This window comes from Symphalangus syndactylus, chromosome 4 (genome assembly GCF_028878055.3).
Source record: "Symphalangus syndactylus isolate Jambi chromosome 4, NHGRI_mSymSyn1-v2.1_pri, whole genome shotgun sequence".
Classification (NCBI taxonomy): Eukaryota; Metazoa; Chordata; class Mammalia; order Primates; family Hylobatidae; genus Symphalangus; species Symphalangus syndactylus.
In genome coordinates this window covers 133,957,094-133,974,598 of record NC_072426.2, presented here as the reverse complement: position 1 = coordinate 133,974,598, position 17,505 = coordinate 133,957,094, and positions in this window count along the sequence as shown.

Here is a 17,505-nt window from a genome sequence, read left to right as displayed (position 1 = left end):
TTAGATTTGGGAATTATTTTAAAGATCTTCATTTTTCTCCCCTAATGGCTAAAACTGTACCAGGTACTTAGTAAATTTCCAGGAAAAGTTTTCATTTCATCTATTGATTAATATGATTTATGTATAAGATTTGGAGAACAGCTACAATATTTTGCATGGTGAGTGAGAGAAGAGGGGAATCCTTAGATATTTGGAAAGACTTACATCATTTACTTAGATGAACAAAGCCATAAACTAAAAATCGGAGATGAGGATGTGCTGTAAGTGTGGTTGTAGGATAGAATTTTGCAGAAGATACTTTGTATATTATCAAAAATATACCAGTTAAAGGTTAATAGGAAGAAGCTTTTGTTAAGGAGTTTGAACATGTGAACTTGCACTAATGAAGACATAGCAAACTGGTTGTTTACTGAGGAAAAGGTAAGATGCAATATTTTTATCTAGGTCGCAAAACAATGAGAATAAAACTGATTTGAGGTAATATCTCACAATAAACTTAAAATACAGCCAACGGGAATTTTTCAAATGTTAATGCTTCTAGTGCATAATATAGCAGTCTGTAGCCATGAAGTATGCACTGTTGAAAACCATCTAATCATGTAATATTAAAAGCATTGATTAGGAGGAATTAAGCAATTGTGGAAAATCTATGGAACCGTTAACATTTCAAAGTACTAAGTAGCACTGTAGTATTTTTAATACAATGCCTCAGGCAGCCTTTCCATTGCAAAATGTATGCAGTGTACGACCTGTGGCACTGCTACTATCTACTGTCAAGGTTAATTCATCCAGATCAATCTTGGGCATACAGTAATTGTTTCCAGTCTAGTTACAAAAATAGTACAACCAAAATCAACCGTGTTTCATATCAGTCACATTGAGAATATTTATTTTATATTGCTATTTACAGCAATTTCATATTTTAATTTTATTGCTCTATCGGTAAATAATAAGGATTTCTAAATATTTGTTTTATCCCCCTAAAAAACTTACAAAATTCTAATTGTTTTCTATAATAGTGGAAAAATTTTGCTAGTGATGCAATTGCCCTATTCAACTCATTTGCACTTTTTAAAACAATCATTGCTGATTATATACCTAGTAAAAGTCATATGTGTACAGATATGTACACACACACATTGTATGTTTTACATATATGTGCACAATTCATAGCAGAAATTTATCAAAAGAGGTAAATAACTTTTTAAATCAAAATCATAAAAATGCCATTAGAAAGTTATTGGTCAGTAATTCAGGAGCTTTATATTGACCATGTCCTCTCCTTAAATATGGAAGAAGACTTAAAAATAATATAGGTATTTTTATAGTTAGTTAATAAATATATCCTGGTGAATGTGTTCACAGATGACTGTGTTTGGATATTTATCATTCATAGAACAATTATTACATGCATAATATGTCACAGATCTTTAGAAAGTGATCAATTTATTTTCTAAACCTAATTGTGACTTTCAAATAACTATTTTATGATTTAGTTTAAATATAAAATTATTAATGCATCCTTTTAAAAGAAGTTATCTAATGTGAAAGAGAAAGAATAGCAATTGATATTGCCAATGTATTTGAGTGTTAATTCATCCTAAACTCATACCAGGGAAATATAATTATATAGTAACATGGGAAAAAGGAAGAAAGTAAATTCAAATGATAAAATGTAGCAATCCATTCAGCAGATACAGATTCACCAGTAAATATTTAGGTTCGTTCTGGCTTATGTAGAACCTGGAGGCTACCACTATAATTCTCTGTTTAATGAATTCAAAAAAGAGAATTCAAAAACAATTCAAAATCTGAGAATTCAAAATCAAGAAGCACATGATAGTGGCTACATTTTTACTAATACCTTGCTTTTACTTTTTTTTAATATTTATATAATTCGAGGAAAGGCCTGTTTGAAACAGTCATTGGATACTGTATCAACATGCATCTGCAAGATTATGGTTATCAAAGCCATACATTTGGACAACAAATATGAAGCAAGTGTTAAACAAAACCAACATTTAGTTAAACTGGGTAGCAATTTAGTTTGGAAGTTATCTACCAACTATGAGAACAACTTAATTGCTTGAAAGAGTTCAAAGTTTGGGATAAGGTGAGTAGAATTAATTTGGCCCATTAATATTAGTAAATATTTGATTGGCATTTTAAATTCTACTTTTGAGGATTTCACTTTAATGTATTATGCCTTTAAGAGAATTGCTTAGGTTGAGTGCAGATTTTCATGTATCAGCTAACAAATAGTAAGCTATCACATTGTAACATACATTCTAGCCAATGGTTCATTTGTGGTGTTATGACAATTTATGTTATATAATACTTGATCAGTTATTCAATGTACTATTTAATTTTACATTTTTCTTTCATGCAAATGAAGAACTAGAAAAAAAAATCCCTAACATTAATAATAAGAGGTCTACAGTTTCTGTTCTTAAAGCCATTAAAATAATCTAGAAATAACTAGATTTTCCCAATGCAGTGGAATTTTAACCTCAATAAAATAGTCACTGACCTTTAAGCATAGTCCTTGTATGACCCATTATGAAATAAAAGTGTAAAATTAAAAATACATAACAATGCTAGACTATATTGTTAAAAGTTGCCAAAAAGTTGAAATATGAATGATTTCATAAAATATTTCATTCTTGGAAGCTAGATTCTCCTCATAATTCTAATGTCTGTTACATGAATTTGGTAATTTGATTAGTTTGTATATATTCACAAACCTATTATGTATTAAAGAAGGAATTTTGATTTTTTGCTTAATCAAATATGATTTAGTCATTTATACTTATAACATTTTGTTTTCTATTTTTAAAAGTAAACTTGTTAATAATGTGATTTATGTTCACCTTCACTTTTAGAAGAAGGAATAGAAATAGTAAATGAAGGTTAGTAATTCAAATAATGCCTCCAAAGTTAATTAGGATGTTTTACTGGCAACATTGCCATTGGTTGCCAGGATTTGGACAATTGTCTTTGTTTAACTGCAATGACATTTTCAATACAGGAGATTTTCTGGGTAGGAAAACAACTATGAGTCTCTTTGGGTGTCTTAAACAGTTACATTTGCATGTATCCATATGTCCACACCAAATTATCCTCAAGACTCATATTTAGTAATTGTAAATGCTACTGATGGCTTACAAATTACAAGCTTAAAATACAAAATGAAAACAAATAATGTAAGATTCCAGTTTTCTGATGATATTTCTTTCATATGCAGTAAACACTTTTACCACTTAGACAGCATGAAGTATAAAAAAGGGCCAATGTCAAAACTTAATGTTTAAGTATTTCTACCATTTAACATTTAAAGAAACTATACATTGTGAATGATCCAATATTAATGGTAAAACATCATATATATATGTTCAGTTATTAAACTCTAAAATGCTGACATTATAAAAAGACAATTGTGTCAAATGCAGCCTCTAAAGGAATAAAGAAAATTTGGAGTACCTTATTCTTGCCTTCAAATTTATATGCTATATTCTTTTTTTTATTATTATTATACTTTAAGTTTTAGGGTACATGTGCACAATGCGCAGGTTAGTTACATATGTATCCATGTGCCATGTTGGTGTGCTGCACCAATTAACTCGTCATTTAGCATTAGGTATATCTCCTAATGATGTCCCTCCCCGCTCCACCCACCCCACAACAGTCCCTGGAGTGTGATGTTCCCCTTCCTGTGTCCATGTGTTCTCATTGTTCAGTTCCCACCTATGAGTGAGAACATGCGGTGTTTGGTTTTTTGTCCTTGCGATAGTTTACTGAGAATGATGGTTTCCAGTTTCATCCATGTACCTACAAAGGACATGAACTCATCATTTTTTATGGCTGCACAGTATTCCATGGTGTATATGTACCATATTTTCTTAATCCAATCTATCGTTGTTGGACATTTGGGTTGGTTCCAAGTCTTTGCTATTGTGAATAGTGCCGCAATAAACATACGTGTGCATGTGTCTTTATAGCAGCATGATTTATAATCCTTTGGGTATATACCCAGTAATGGGATGGCTGGGTCAAATGGTATTTCTAGTTCTAGATCCCTGAGGCATCGCCACACTGGCTTCCACAATGGTTGAACTAGTTTACAGTCCCACCAACAGTGTAAAAGTGTTCCTATTTCTCCACATCCTCTCCAGCACCTGTTGTTTCCTGACTTTTTAATGATGGCCATTCTAACTGGTGTGAGATGGTATGTCATTGTGGTTTAGATTTGCATTTCTCTGATGGCCAGTGATGATGAGCATTTTTTCATGTGTTTTTTGGCTGCATAAATTTCTTCTTTTGAGAAGTGTCTGTTCATGTCCTTCGCCCGCTTTTTGATTGGGTTGTTTTTTTCTTGTAAATTTGTTTGAGTTCATTGTAGATTCTGGATATTAGCCCTTTGTCAGATGAGTAGGTTGCGAAAATTTTCTCCCAATTTGTAGGTTGCCTGTTCACTCTGATGGTAGTTTCTTTTGCTGTGCAGAAGCTCTTTAGTTTAATTAGATTCCATTTGTCAATTTTGGCTTTTGTTGCCATTGCTTTTGGTGTTTTAGACATGAAGTCCTTGCCCATGCCTATGTCCTGAATGGTATTGTCTAGGTTTTCCTCTAGGGATTTATGGTTTTAGGTCTAACATGTAAGTCTTCAATCCATCTTGAATTAATTTTATATGCTATATTCTTATAGCATAATGAAGAAAACAAGATATATGAAGTAGAACAATTAGATTATTAGAGACAGCAGTACATAAACAAGTGCTATAATATTTGCAAAACAATAATTTATATAGAAAAGTTAGATTATGATGGAAGCATTTTAGGGTAGAAACATGAAGAAAGGATATATTAAAGAGATGGTAGCTAATTTGCTTTGCAGAATATTTATGTCTAACTGAGAATCCAGCTAAGCTCTCTTCTATTTTCTGAAGCCATTCAGCCTGTTTTTATTATTCTGACTCCAAGAATAAATATAAATATTTATTTGATTCTCCTTAAAACAATAAATAAAAATTAGTTTGATAATGTAGATTTTACAACATTGTGTGTATAGAGGAGAGATTTTTACATCACACTTTTCTAAGAAATAAATTTATACAAAATTTCTTTGGACATATCTATTTTCTGATATCCAATGTCCCTACTCAGATTTCTTCTCATGTATTCCCCGTATAGTGGCAACTTTACTAGCTACTTCTTTTTCCCCCTCCAGGATTTGCTGGAGACATTCAAATCCCTCTGTGCAGAACATCTCAGTCTGAGCATGTATTGTATTTTTAAGTTTGCAAATCCCAATTCAAATAAAAGTGCTTCCATTTTATAAGATCCATCCTCCACTCACTGCAGTTTTAGAGTCCATCTGTGTGTTTTTTAACATATTCATAGTTCTACTCTCACTCAAGCTAATTTCTTATAAACAATTATATGGCTCTCTTAAAGAGGAATTTGGGCAGAGATATATTTTACCATAATATGCTGAATGAATCATAAAACAGAAGTCTAAATGAACAAAATCAAAGAAAACAGGATAAGAAACAAAAAAAATGAGTTTGTGGGGTAAAATAGGAAGATAAAAGTTTCAAAATAAAGGTATTAAGTCTGTATATAGAGGCAGATAAATTTAAGTTGATAATAGAAAACAGGGTGATTTTTAAAAATTGTTGCATACCATAAATGTTTTGCCAAGGGAATCCAATCCAGCATCGGCAACATTCTATATTTAGAGAAATAATGTGGTGATTGATGACAGATTGAGTCTGGGGTGAAAAAGAATGTGAGTAGGTAGAGAGAACAGCAGATTACTGAAACAAACCAAATGTGGAATAATTGGGTTTCGAATCAAGTAAAGACAATAAAAATAAAGAGAAAGACTGAATCTGAAAGACGCAGATAAATCAAATTGCATGCCGTACTAAGACATATTTAATTTATGTTTATATATAAAATTTAGAGCATGAGGTCATATATTTTAACTGCATGCATGTTAACTCTAAAAACAGGTACAAACAAACAAAAACATCTTATACTAAACAGTAAGCCCAGAAATGAGGTTTTACGAGGCTGAAAATTAGCTTCACCTCTTGAAAAAATACATATTTTATTGTATAGGCTGTTACTTGCTCATTTTGTGAATTAGGTAATTTTCCTATGATTTTTCACAAAAATTATATATATATGTTTAGTTTATATATTTTGTGCATACTAGAACATCAAACTGTAATTCTGCATTAATTTAGCATAACTTTGATAGTGAGTTTCATAAACTATTCTGAATGGTCTCCAAAACTGGATGGTGATGTTCCACAAAGCTTACATGTTTTTCTCTCACACAAGCATTGCCTTTATGAAAAGGAAACTTAAAAATTCTACTTGTATGTATTAAATTCTACTTGTATGTATTAAATTTTCATTTTTAACTTCTATTTTTATATATGTGTAAAATACATAAAGGGCTTATATGCATATGTATGATTTATAAATATATCAATGTAGGATACATGTATTTAATACTTAATGCATATATTTGTATTTGTATATGTATAACTTATATATTTATATGCAGATATGCATGATTACATATGCATATATTTGTCTTTGTATATGTACAACTTATATTTATTTATATGCAGGAATGCATGATTACATATGCATATTACATCTTAATTCTTTGACACAATCAAAAAGATTTGGAATTCGCTTTTAATAAGTGATGAAGTAACCAAGCCTTAAGATACTTGTAGAAATATATTAAATTATGTTAAATCATACACACACACACACACACACACACATTTCTCTTCAGAATATTGTTGTACAGAGGAGAAACAGCATTCAAGCCTGTTACAATCCAATTGCAACAATAACCTGCTACTTTAGAAAAGAGGAGGTTCTCTAGCTCCTCGTGAAGCAGCAGCTTTGTGTGACAGAACAATGTCACTGGATAAAAAGGCCCTCAGATGACCCGGTGTCTAAAGAAGCCATTTCTTAAGTAAGCCATGAGTTACAGTCACTATCTTGGCTACTGCCTACCCAGCACTAAAATGAAAATTGCTCAGAGGCTCCACGCCGTCCAAGTTGAGGTGGTTTTCTGTCTTCCCTCAAGATACTTACTATGATGAAATTTGTAAGCTTCATACAGTTCTTCCCACCCTTAGAAACCCATACACTATAGAAACCCATATACTTCCCACACCAATAGAAATCCAAGCTTCCAGGTCCACTTATTATTCTACATATCTATTAATCTGATATAATTGAACTTACACAACCTTCAAAAACATCCTACAATGTATTTTGACTGACAAGATCGCTAATTGACAAATTTCCCCTTAATTTTAAAACTATTTCTGCATGTCCACTCCACCTCTTTATAACAGCAAATTGGTTGTATGCCGACCACACTACCATGCTACTACCTCTGCAGCTCTCTTAAAGGAAGATGTTTTGTTTTTGTTTAATCACCAATTATTGGGATTCAGACAGATGGAAAAAATGCTTCTCTCTGCATATGGTTTTTCTTCACTTCAGTTATTTTTCCCACCAATATTTAACTTTATTGATGACTACAATTTATTTTTTCTATGAATTACTATTTTTCCAAAACCTGTATTCATTTTACTTCTTATTCAACTTAGATTTACTCTTCTGTAATTATACCAGCACTCTTGCAAGTACTTTTAACTCTCTCCTTCTCCATCCGTTTTACTTAACTCACAAAGTGTGATACCTAATTAAACTCACATTTCTGCCTTCTTCATGACTGCACCCATCAGAACTGACTTGTCACACCCTAAATTTAAGACTAAAAGTTTCAAATGGTCAATTCATTCTACCCAGAAATCTGATTGTGTATATATTTACGTATTCTTTAACTTCCTAAGACCCCAAACCTCTATTATTCATTTTCTCTATTCCTCTCAATTTTCTTTTTCCCTCTTCTTTCTGTTTCAGCTAATAGCTTTGGCTCATGCTTTCCTGAGAAAATAGAAGTAATCTGAGAGTAGTAATTTCATTTTAGGATTAAATACACCTGCATATGCACCTGTCTTGTATGCCTTCCATCATCTTCCTACTATGGATGAAAGAACGCATTTACCAACCGAGAGGCAGCCCTTCTGCTTGCACCCTGGACTGTCTCCCCTCTCCTTCTCTCAAAAAGCTATTTCTGCTTTCTTCTACAGTATATTTCTTCATTTCAACTGACTCATGAATATAGACCACACTAAATGCTATAGGTTGGTGACCCCTAAGTTTATATCTGACTTCTCAAACCTCAGACTTCTTACTCAGCATGCTCATGCAGATTTCTTATAGTGATCTCAAGTTTAACATGTTCAAAAAATCAATTCCCGTTCCTGACACTCCCATCTCGTTCCCCTTTAATCTCTCCCAGCTAAGTAAAAAACGCCACTTTCAATCAGTTGCTTGTCAAATTGAGGAGTTAACTTTGAGTCTTACCTTCCCTTAAACTCCCCATATTCAATATATCGGTAACTCTTGGTTGTTTCTTTCTTAAAAATACATTCTAACATCTAATGTTTTCCATTTTTACTAGCTCTACTATCACCATGATAACCACAATTTCTTCTAAGATTATTTAAATACCCTCTACGTGTTCTCTTGTCTCCCACATTTTACCCCTACATTCCACACAGTTGCATAAAACTCTTCAAAATGAATTCCCTTTGCACTTGACATAAATGCTTAACTCTCTTCACGCTAAAATAGCTCTGCATCGTCTGCCTCGTTCACAGGCCTGTAGGATGACCTTACCCTCACCTGTCTTTCCCTTGATGCTATGGTCCAGTCATAGCATTCCTCTTGGTTTCTAAAAGACTCTCTCTGTATGGATTAACACAAAATTATTATCTTAAAGTCACATAATTTAAAGAGATAAAAGATTTAGAGCTAAAAAATTTCAGATTTTCTGTAAGTTTTCTTTTGGTGTATTGAGGCAAACATAATGTTGAAGGTCTACTCCACGAGTCTGGAGGTGGCAGGGAGCAAGAACTATTTAAATTATTTAAATTGACTTTGCAGTCAATGACTAAGAAAAGGCAGGACTTTTCAACCAGTCTATCAGTATCAGCTCTGTGGCATCCTTTTGTTGGAAGTGTTTCAACATCTTTTTAAAAAAAGTATCACTGAAAAAATATTAGAGGATGGAAGTGATGAAAAATTCTCTTCAACAGGGTCTAAAGAAAACCGTGGGAGGTTAAGCCTATTCTCCTTCCTGGAAGACTGCGCTGTAATTTTCTTTCTTATGCAAGTTTCAAATGTGTTATACCTTTAACACACTCAGCAACAGCTTGTAAGAATCCATTATGCAGCACGGGGCACTCCACACAGATATTCATTTCTATCTCCCTTGCGATGAGTCTTCCACATACTGTTTTTTTCAGAGTTTGTAATGTATGCTTTGGATTTGCTATTCTTTTTGTCAAATATGTTTCATTTTCTGCATGCTGATTCCAGGAATAGAGATCTTTGGAAATTGATAAAGCAGTTCTGTAAACTAATACTATCACCAAAATTGTCAGTATACCGCCTGAAGATCTAGACTAAAAAAGACTGAGAAAGATCATTTTCTTAATATAAACCTAGATGTGACTTTTTTATGGAATAATTTAATAACTGATTTGAAATAAAAAAACTATTAATTTCTTCTCTCATTTTCTATGTTTTATAAGACGTGACAGACTAAGTCCAAATCGTATCAATAAGCAGTGTAAAGCTAGATTGTTTCAAATAAAATCAAAGTGTTTTAGCTTAACTTTTTCCCATTTATGTTAGTAAAGGATTTTATACTTGAACTTCATTAGTTAATAATAATAGTAGCCTACATTTTTAAAATTGTGAAATTTTTTTTGAGATTTTATAAGTAGTTCTTGATTCTTGTTTTATCAGACACAAGCATTGGAAACATCCCATAATAGCTATAAGGTTACAAAGTAATTATTACCCTATTAAAACAGGATTCACCTGTCTTAAAAAGGTTTCTAAAGAACCTTTACATTTAATTCAAATGACATAATTAGCATTACAGAAAGTATTAGAATTGCATGAGCTACAACAGGAATTATAAAAAAATTACTGGTTTGACACCTTTGGTCCATGATAGACTTCAACAGCAAGTCCTGCTAGCCTTAGATCAATTCTGTAGCCTCTCTTCACTTCAGTTTTCTCACTTCCAGAAGAGAGATTCCAGTGCTAGTCTGTGATAAATGGTAGCAAGTCCTGCCACACCAAATCAGAAAATAGGTGTGTGATGCAGCAAGAAAAAAAATACATATCCAGAAAGGGCTGGGCTACATATGATACTCTGTAAGCATTATCAAACTGGCTTATGGGACTGGAAAGGCACGAAGTTATAAGCCTCGATGGTAAGCCTGAGTTATGGGGAGGACATATCTGCCACCCCAAGCTGGAAATAAATGGGAAAAAATAGAGCAAGTGGCATGCATGTCTGGGCTCATGTGTCCAAGCAGACCTCTCTCTCCAAGTGGCCTGTTGAGATCACTGAATTTCAGAATCACCCCTTCAGGAAACAAGGAAGCACAAAGGAACGGTTTTCACTTCCACCATCATATATATTTGATCCCCTATGTATCTTTTCCATTGAATCCTAGATGAGGAAAAAAATAAAGTAAATGTAATTTAACCAAGTTATAGTATATCTTTCTATATTAGACTTTTTCATTTAATAAGTAACTTAAATTTCTTCTCTAATATCAGATGTACAGAGAAACCCTGTCTATTTTTCAATTTAGTTGTTCTCAGTTGCAGTATTTGTTTTCAAGTTTAATTTTCTGTGACTGAGGAAAAAAATATTTTTTTCTAAATATTTTTTCTAAATATTTTGAAGATAATTTTTGTTAACAGCATAATGTTAAATAAAACTTGCAAAAATATAAAAATTTATTTCCTTTTTTGCAAGATGGGAAAACAACTCAAATTTTACTTTCTTTATAAAATTTATTTGATTATCCCATCTTTTATTACTACTTGGTATTTAGTACTACCTTTTAAAATACATATTATATAGCACCGATGTTTGGGTCTATAAATTGAACTCTACCAATACATTTGAAAACTGTCAGATCTATTAATATGCTAGTCAATATTTTAATACCAAAAAGTAGAATGACAAAACACATAAAAAACAGTAATTGCATTTGTGAATAATACAGACTTGAGATTATCAAACTGTGAATAGGCAAAAAGATTGCCTATTCAAAAACAACACGAATAAATGCAATAAGAAGAAAAGTAAAATTCTGAAAATAAGTTAAAATAATTGCAAATTTCAGGACCAGGAGATATAGACAGACCTGAATGTTTCAAAGATTATGATCACTACAGTTTGCCTTGAATAAAGGGAAGCAATTATACGCTCCAGGCTAAATGTGAATTGACAATGTAGTATGTGGTGCTATGGTTTAGAAGTCACATGTCAAAATTCGATCTCCACTCTTGGAGGTGGGACATGGTGGAAGGTGTTTGAATAATGGGGGTGGATTCCTCATGAATAGCTTGGTGCCATTCTCCTGGGATTAAGTGAATTCTCACTCTTAGTAATTACTCTTAGTTTCAACAAGAACAGATTGTTGAATAGAACCTGGCACCTCCTCCTCTCTTTCTCGCTCTTGCCTTGTAATCTTCACATGATGGCTCCCCTTCACCTTCCACTGTGAGTGGAAGCGCCAGAGCTCCTCACCAGAAACAGATGCCAGTGTCATGCTTCTTGTACAGCCTGCAGAACCATGAACCAAATTAACCCCTTTTCTTTATAATTACCAGCCTCAGGAATTCCTTTACAGCAACACAAACAGATATGTGGCATGGCCATAAAATACAAAGATTCAAAGATTCAAATTTAGGCAAGGTTTCTTGACATATAATATCCAGGAAAAAAAAAAAAATGTGTGTGTGCGTGTCTGTGTGTGTATGCATTTAAAAATTCTGTTTTTCAATTATTTTCTTTTTAATAAATTTGTGTCATCCTTTTGCTTTTGCATTCTATTCCTGTGTACATCCCATTTAGGTACCACCACAGGGCTTTTGCAAATGTTATCACTGCTAACTTTGTGCCCTTTTCCTTTCCCTCTTTGCTTCATTAAGCTTTCACCTCTCAGCTCCATCATCACTCCAGAGAAACCTTCACTAAACCAGGTCAAATCCCCATATTTCAGTCTGCAGAAATGAACATACTGATGTATTTTTAAACATATAATGAAAGTTACTAAGAAAAATGGGAAAAAATCTTTATTGAATGCATTATGTGAAATGGATTAACAAAGACATTTAAATTCAGACTAAAATGATACAGATACAGCATGTTTTTTGTTATATGTTATAAAACAAATTACCATATCTTTTTAAATAATTTATAATAATGAAGCATAGTTAAATAGATTTTTATAAGAATTATGATCAAATACATATTATTGTTTAATAATTGTGAGTGCACTCATTGTCCAGGTACCTAGCTTTTGAGACCATCTTTTATAGATCATTATTAAACACTTTGATGTCATTTTATTAATTTTATTTGATGCCAAGATTAACTTTTTCTACAATAAACATCATTGCGATATATAGAAAGTCTTTGTTGATTTTCAGGTGTATTTCTACCCCAGTTTAGAGATTACTGCTCTGGTAAAATTTGTCAAAGATTGCATATTAAGTATGTTTTATTTTTCATAATTACATTTATTCATTCTTTATACTGTAGTTAGGATATTTTTAATGTGCATAGTTAGGTTATATTTTCTATGGAAACTATTTCAGGATAATAATATATTTGCTTTATGTCTGGTAGGGTTGAAAACCTCTAGCTTAAGTTGATGTGGACCAATCTGGCTTAATTTGTAATGCTTACCATGTACTGATTTCTCAGCTGACCTTAGGAACTGAGATCAGAGTTCTCATTCTTCTGATCATCACATATGCTTTAAATGCAGCTACAGTGCTTTGGAATCTGTATTGTGTGAAAGGTTACATCCCTTATCATGTATTGCTATTGTTAGTTATTCCTGACTTTGCCCAGCGTGTCAATATTTTCCTCTTGGTGGCAAATCAACTTAGGATGCTTTTCACATTTCCTCTTGTTCTTCTACTTCCTACTGAATTGTATGCATTGTTTGTTATGGTACCCTCATACATTAAAAAATAAGAAAAATGATGGCAGTGAAAGGAGGATAAAGTGTGATTTTGGGTCAGGCGGGCTCAGAAAATTAGAACTGGGCAGTGGTGTCCAGTTTGTTTAAATTATTTTCTGCTCATTGCAGTCACTGTGTCCTTGAGTGAAAGGAATATGATGAGGTTAGTCTGACAAAGTTCCTACCTTTTCAGGGGATATCAATTCACTTCAAATTCAGGAAAAAGAATATGGTTAGTCAAAATTATGGTTTGGAATCCACTTACACGGATGGACAATTGGTGGAAAATCCCTCTAGAATTTGGTTCATGGTGTTCTATTAATTAAGTTTAGAGGGCTGATGTCAAATTTGATGTATTTGTGTTTATCTACAGAAGCATTTTTATACAGGGTTGTGATAAACCATATGAGATATTATGTGTTGGTACTTGATATGAATTAAAAATCACTTCCGCTATTAAGAGGACCAAAATCATTTTTGTTTTCCAAACTCTGTAAATTTGTGAATGTGCTTGATCATTTATAAATTTTCCTCTTTTAGTGAAGCTTTCATCTTTTTAAAATTATCTTCATTGTAACTTCATCCCACTCTCTTCCAGCATTAATATGCTGAGGACAGATCTATAAAGGGGCAGAAACATATTTCTATATACTAGTTTCTTCTCACGCCACTCTATTCTAATAAATATGAAGTAAACTGTGTATCAAAACTAACACTTTCATCCTCTTAATATCTTCCAAATTATCCACTACTCACATCACGTGTCTTCCAGTCATTCCAAATGTTGAAAAAATAAACCAGCTTGATTAGCTTCCTGTCTACATTGAATACCAAGTGCTCATTTGGATTTTTGTGTTTTACATTTTTAATCAATGTTCAAATATCTTAAAATAGCTGATGCAAACTTTGATGCAGTAAATTCTGCCTATACCCTTGCTTAGCATGTAAATTTAATATCATTTTACTTAGCTATATTTGGTGTCAGTTAAGTTATAAAACAATCATGTCTTTATGTTAAAATCAGCATTTGATATTTCTCAGTGTATTTTCATAATATGTTACTTCATCAGTCTCACATAGAACTGCTGCCATATTCTTATGCCATCACATCTGGAATCCAAAGTTATAAGGATAGAAGACATATTTTATGGGCTGGGCACAGTAGCTCATGCCTGTAATCCCAGCACTTTGAGAGGCCAGGGTGGGTGGATCACTTGAGGACCGGAGATCGAGACCAGCCTGAGCAACATGGTGAAACCCTATATCTACTAAAAATACAAAAATTAGCCAGCTGTAGTGGTGTGCGCATGTAGTCCCAGCCTTTCGGTAGGCTGAGGCACAAGAATCGCTTGAACCCAGGATGTGGAGGTTGTGGTGACCCCAGACAGTGCCACTGCACTCTAGCCTGGGTGACAAAGCAAGACTCTGTCCCCCCAAAAATATATGTATATATTTACATATAATGTATATATTTACATATATACATATATATGTGTATATATATATATATTAGTCATAGTAAAAAAATTATCAGTGAAATTGCTGATGTTAAAAACCTTGGTGTCAGATGGATTTGAATTCATTTATTGAGCTTCAAATTATTATTATTTTCCCTTCTTTTGACCTTTAAAGTACTCTTTCTCATAAAGTATTATACATACCTCTTGAAATTCCAGATACTACAGCTTATTTCCTAAACTCAAAATATTTTTTGTCATAGTTACACATTGAACTTTATATTACATTTATATTTGATTTATAGATTTAAACAAAACACAGGTCTTAAAACCACATTTCAGTTATGCTTAGTTTATATATTTTTTTATGTATCATGTAACTCTCATCTAAATACTAAAGCTTTTCAGCATGAGCAAATAGTCTGTTTAGTGTTTTCATCTTCTGCATCATGATGAAAATGTAAATATGAACATTAATATATTGATGATATTTGAGTATACTAAATATTTTAGTTACATAAAATCCAATACTGAAAGAATCAAACTTTGATATGAGTCCTCATTCTCTGCTACACGGTTATTCTTAAGATGCCTTCTAATGAGCATGCAATTTCAATTCCTCTTGTTGTTCTCTGGTGTTTCTTATTTCAGTCCCTTGGCTTCAATTTAATGCTCTGAAAGAGAAAAAAGAAAGAAGGATGCATTTGGAATATTTAGTGTCAATATTGTTATGTGCTATAAATAGTGAGTCATGAAAAGAAAAATTAAGTGGTCTCTAAAAGATAGCATTTGAAATCTTTCCTTTAGCATCTACAGCATTGTGGGATGCAATGATGTTGGCATGAGACGAAACAGGATAGAACTGGAGGACATAGTGAAGCATTAGAATGTACATGAATTCAAATACAGTTTCAGAGAATCAGCATTGGATATGGGCATTATCTGTATCGCACAGCAAGGTAGATGTGTCTCAATCTTGTTCTATTTCATTAGGATTCAAAGGGCCCAAGCATCTACAATGTGTGTGACAGAGGGGTGTGGGAAGAGATAGTAGCAGTGATAATTGTTTATGTCACTTGATTATTAGTTTAGTTTTTCTAAATTGTTTCAAGATTAACTGTTACATTTTTGGATTACATCCATATTGTCTAGCATCTTCAGTCCCATCAGGAAAAAATGGCCCATGTAAATGGTAGTGGAGGAGGGGCAGTCTGTCAGAGAAGGGCCTGCTCTTCTCTGACAGGTACAAATTATTCATATCAATCTGAAGCTGGCCATGATAAAGTGTAACTGATAACAGTTTTGTCTCTGTTGAAGTAAGAAGGCCAGTCTCTTAATCTGCACATTTGACAGTAGCTCATATATTTTTTTATTTAACTCCTCAATATTCTAGTTTAAGACCCATAGAATCATTTGCACCTTTAATTTTGGTTTTTAAGAAGAGTGAAAAAATTCTATGACTGAGTGACTTTTTTAGGTATAATAATTAGTTGTACTGCCTGAACTAAGTAATTTTAATGATTTTAAGACATTTAATATGTGCACACACGCATTATTGTCTCTGGATGCAGATGTCACCAGCAAATAACATTCTGGATGTTGTTTGTCCAAGTCATAATAGCAGACCAGCAGGAATGCAGAAACAGGCAAATGTGTCTGAAAAAAGTGGCTTTCTACAGTTCAACTACATAATATGTCTGCAATATCAGAGAATAGATTTCAAACTAAGAAAATATCTCTGAGTCTGTTGTAAGTATATACACATAGTATAAATTTTTAAAATTCTATTCTCTTTGAAGCAATTGTGAATGGGAGTTCACTCATGATTTGGCTCTCTGTCTGTCTGTTATTGGTGTATAAGAATGCGTGTGATTTTTGTACATTGATTTTGTATCCTGAGACTTTGCTGAAGTTGCTTATCAGCTTAAGGAGATTTTGGGCTGAGACAATGGGGTTTTCTAGATATACAATCATGTCATCTGCAAACAGGGACAATTTGACTTCCTCTTTTCCTAATTGAATACCCTTTATTTCCTTCTCCTGCCTGATTGCCCTGGCCAGAACTTCCAACACTATGTTGAATAGGAGTGGTGAGAGAGGGCATTCCTGTCTTGTGCCAGTTTTCAAAGGGAATGCTTCCAGTTTTTGCTCATTCAGTATGATATTGGCTGTGAGTTTGTCATAGATAGTTCTTATTATTTTGAGATATATCCCATCAATACCTAATTTATTGAGAGTTTTTAGCATGAAGGGTTGTCGAATTTTGTCAAAGGCCTTTTCTGCATCTATTGAGATAATCATGTGGTTTTTGTCTTTGGTTCTGTTTATATGCTGGATTACATTTATTGATTTGTGTATGTTGAACTAGCCTTGCATCCCAGGGATGAAGCCCACTTGATCATGGTGGATAAGCTTTTTGATGTGCTGCTGGATTCTGTTTGCCAGGATTTTACTGAGGATTTTTGCATCAATGTACATCAAGGATATTGGTCTAAAATTATCTTTTTTGGTTGTGACTCTGTCAGGCTTTGGTATCAGGATGATGCTGGCCTCATAAAATGTGTTAGGGAGGATTCCCTCTTTTTCTATTGATTGGAATAGTTTCAGAAGGAATGGTACCAGTTCCTCCTTGTACCTCTGGTAGAATTCAGCTGTGAATCCATCTGGTCCTGGACTTTTTTTTGGTTGGTAAGCTATTGATTATTGCCACAATTTCAGAGCCTGTTATTGGTCTATTCAGAGATTAAAATTCTTCTTGGTTTAGTCTTGGGAGGGTGTATGTGTCAAGGAATTTATCCATTTCTTCTAGGTTTTCTAGTTTATTTGCATAGAGGTGTTTGTAGTATTCTCTGATGGTAGTTTGTATTTCTGTGA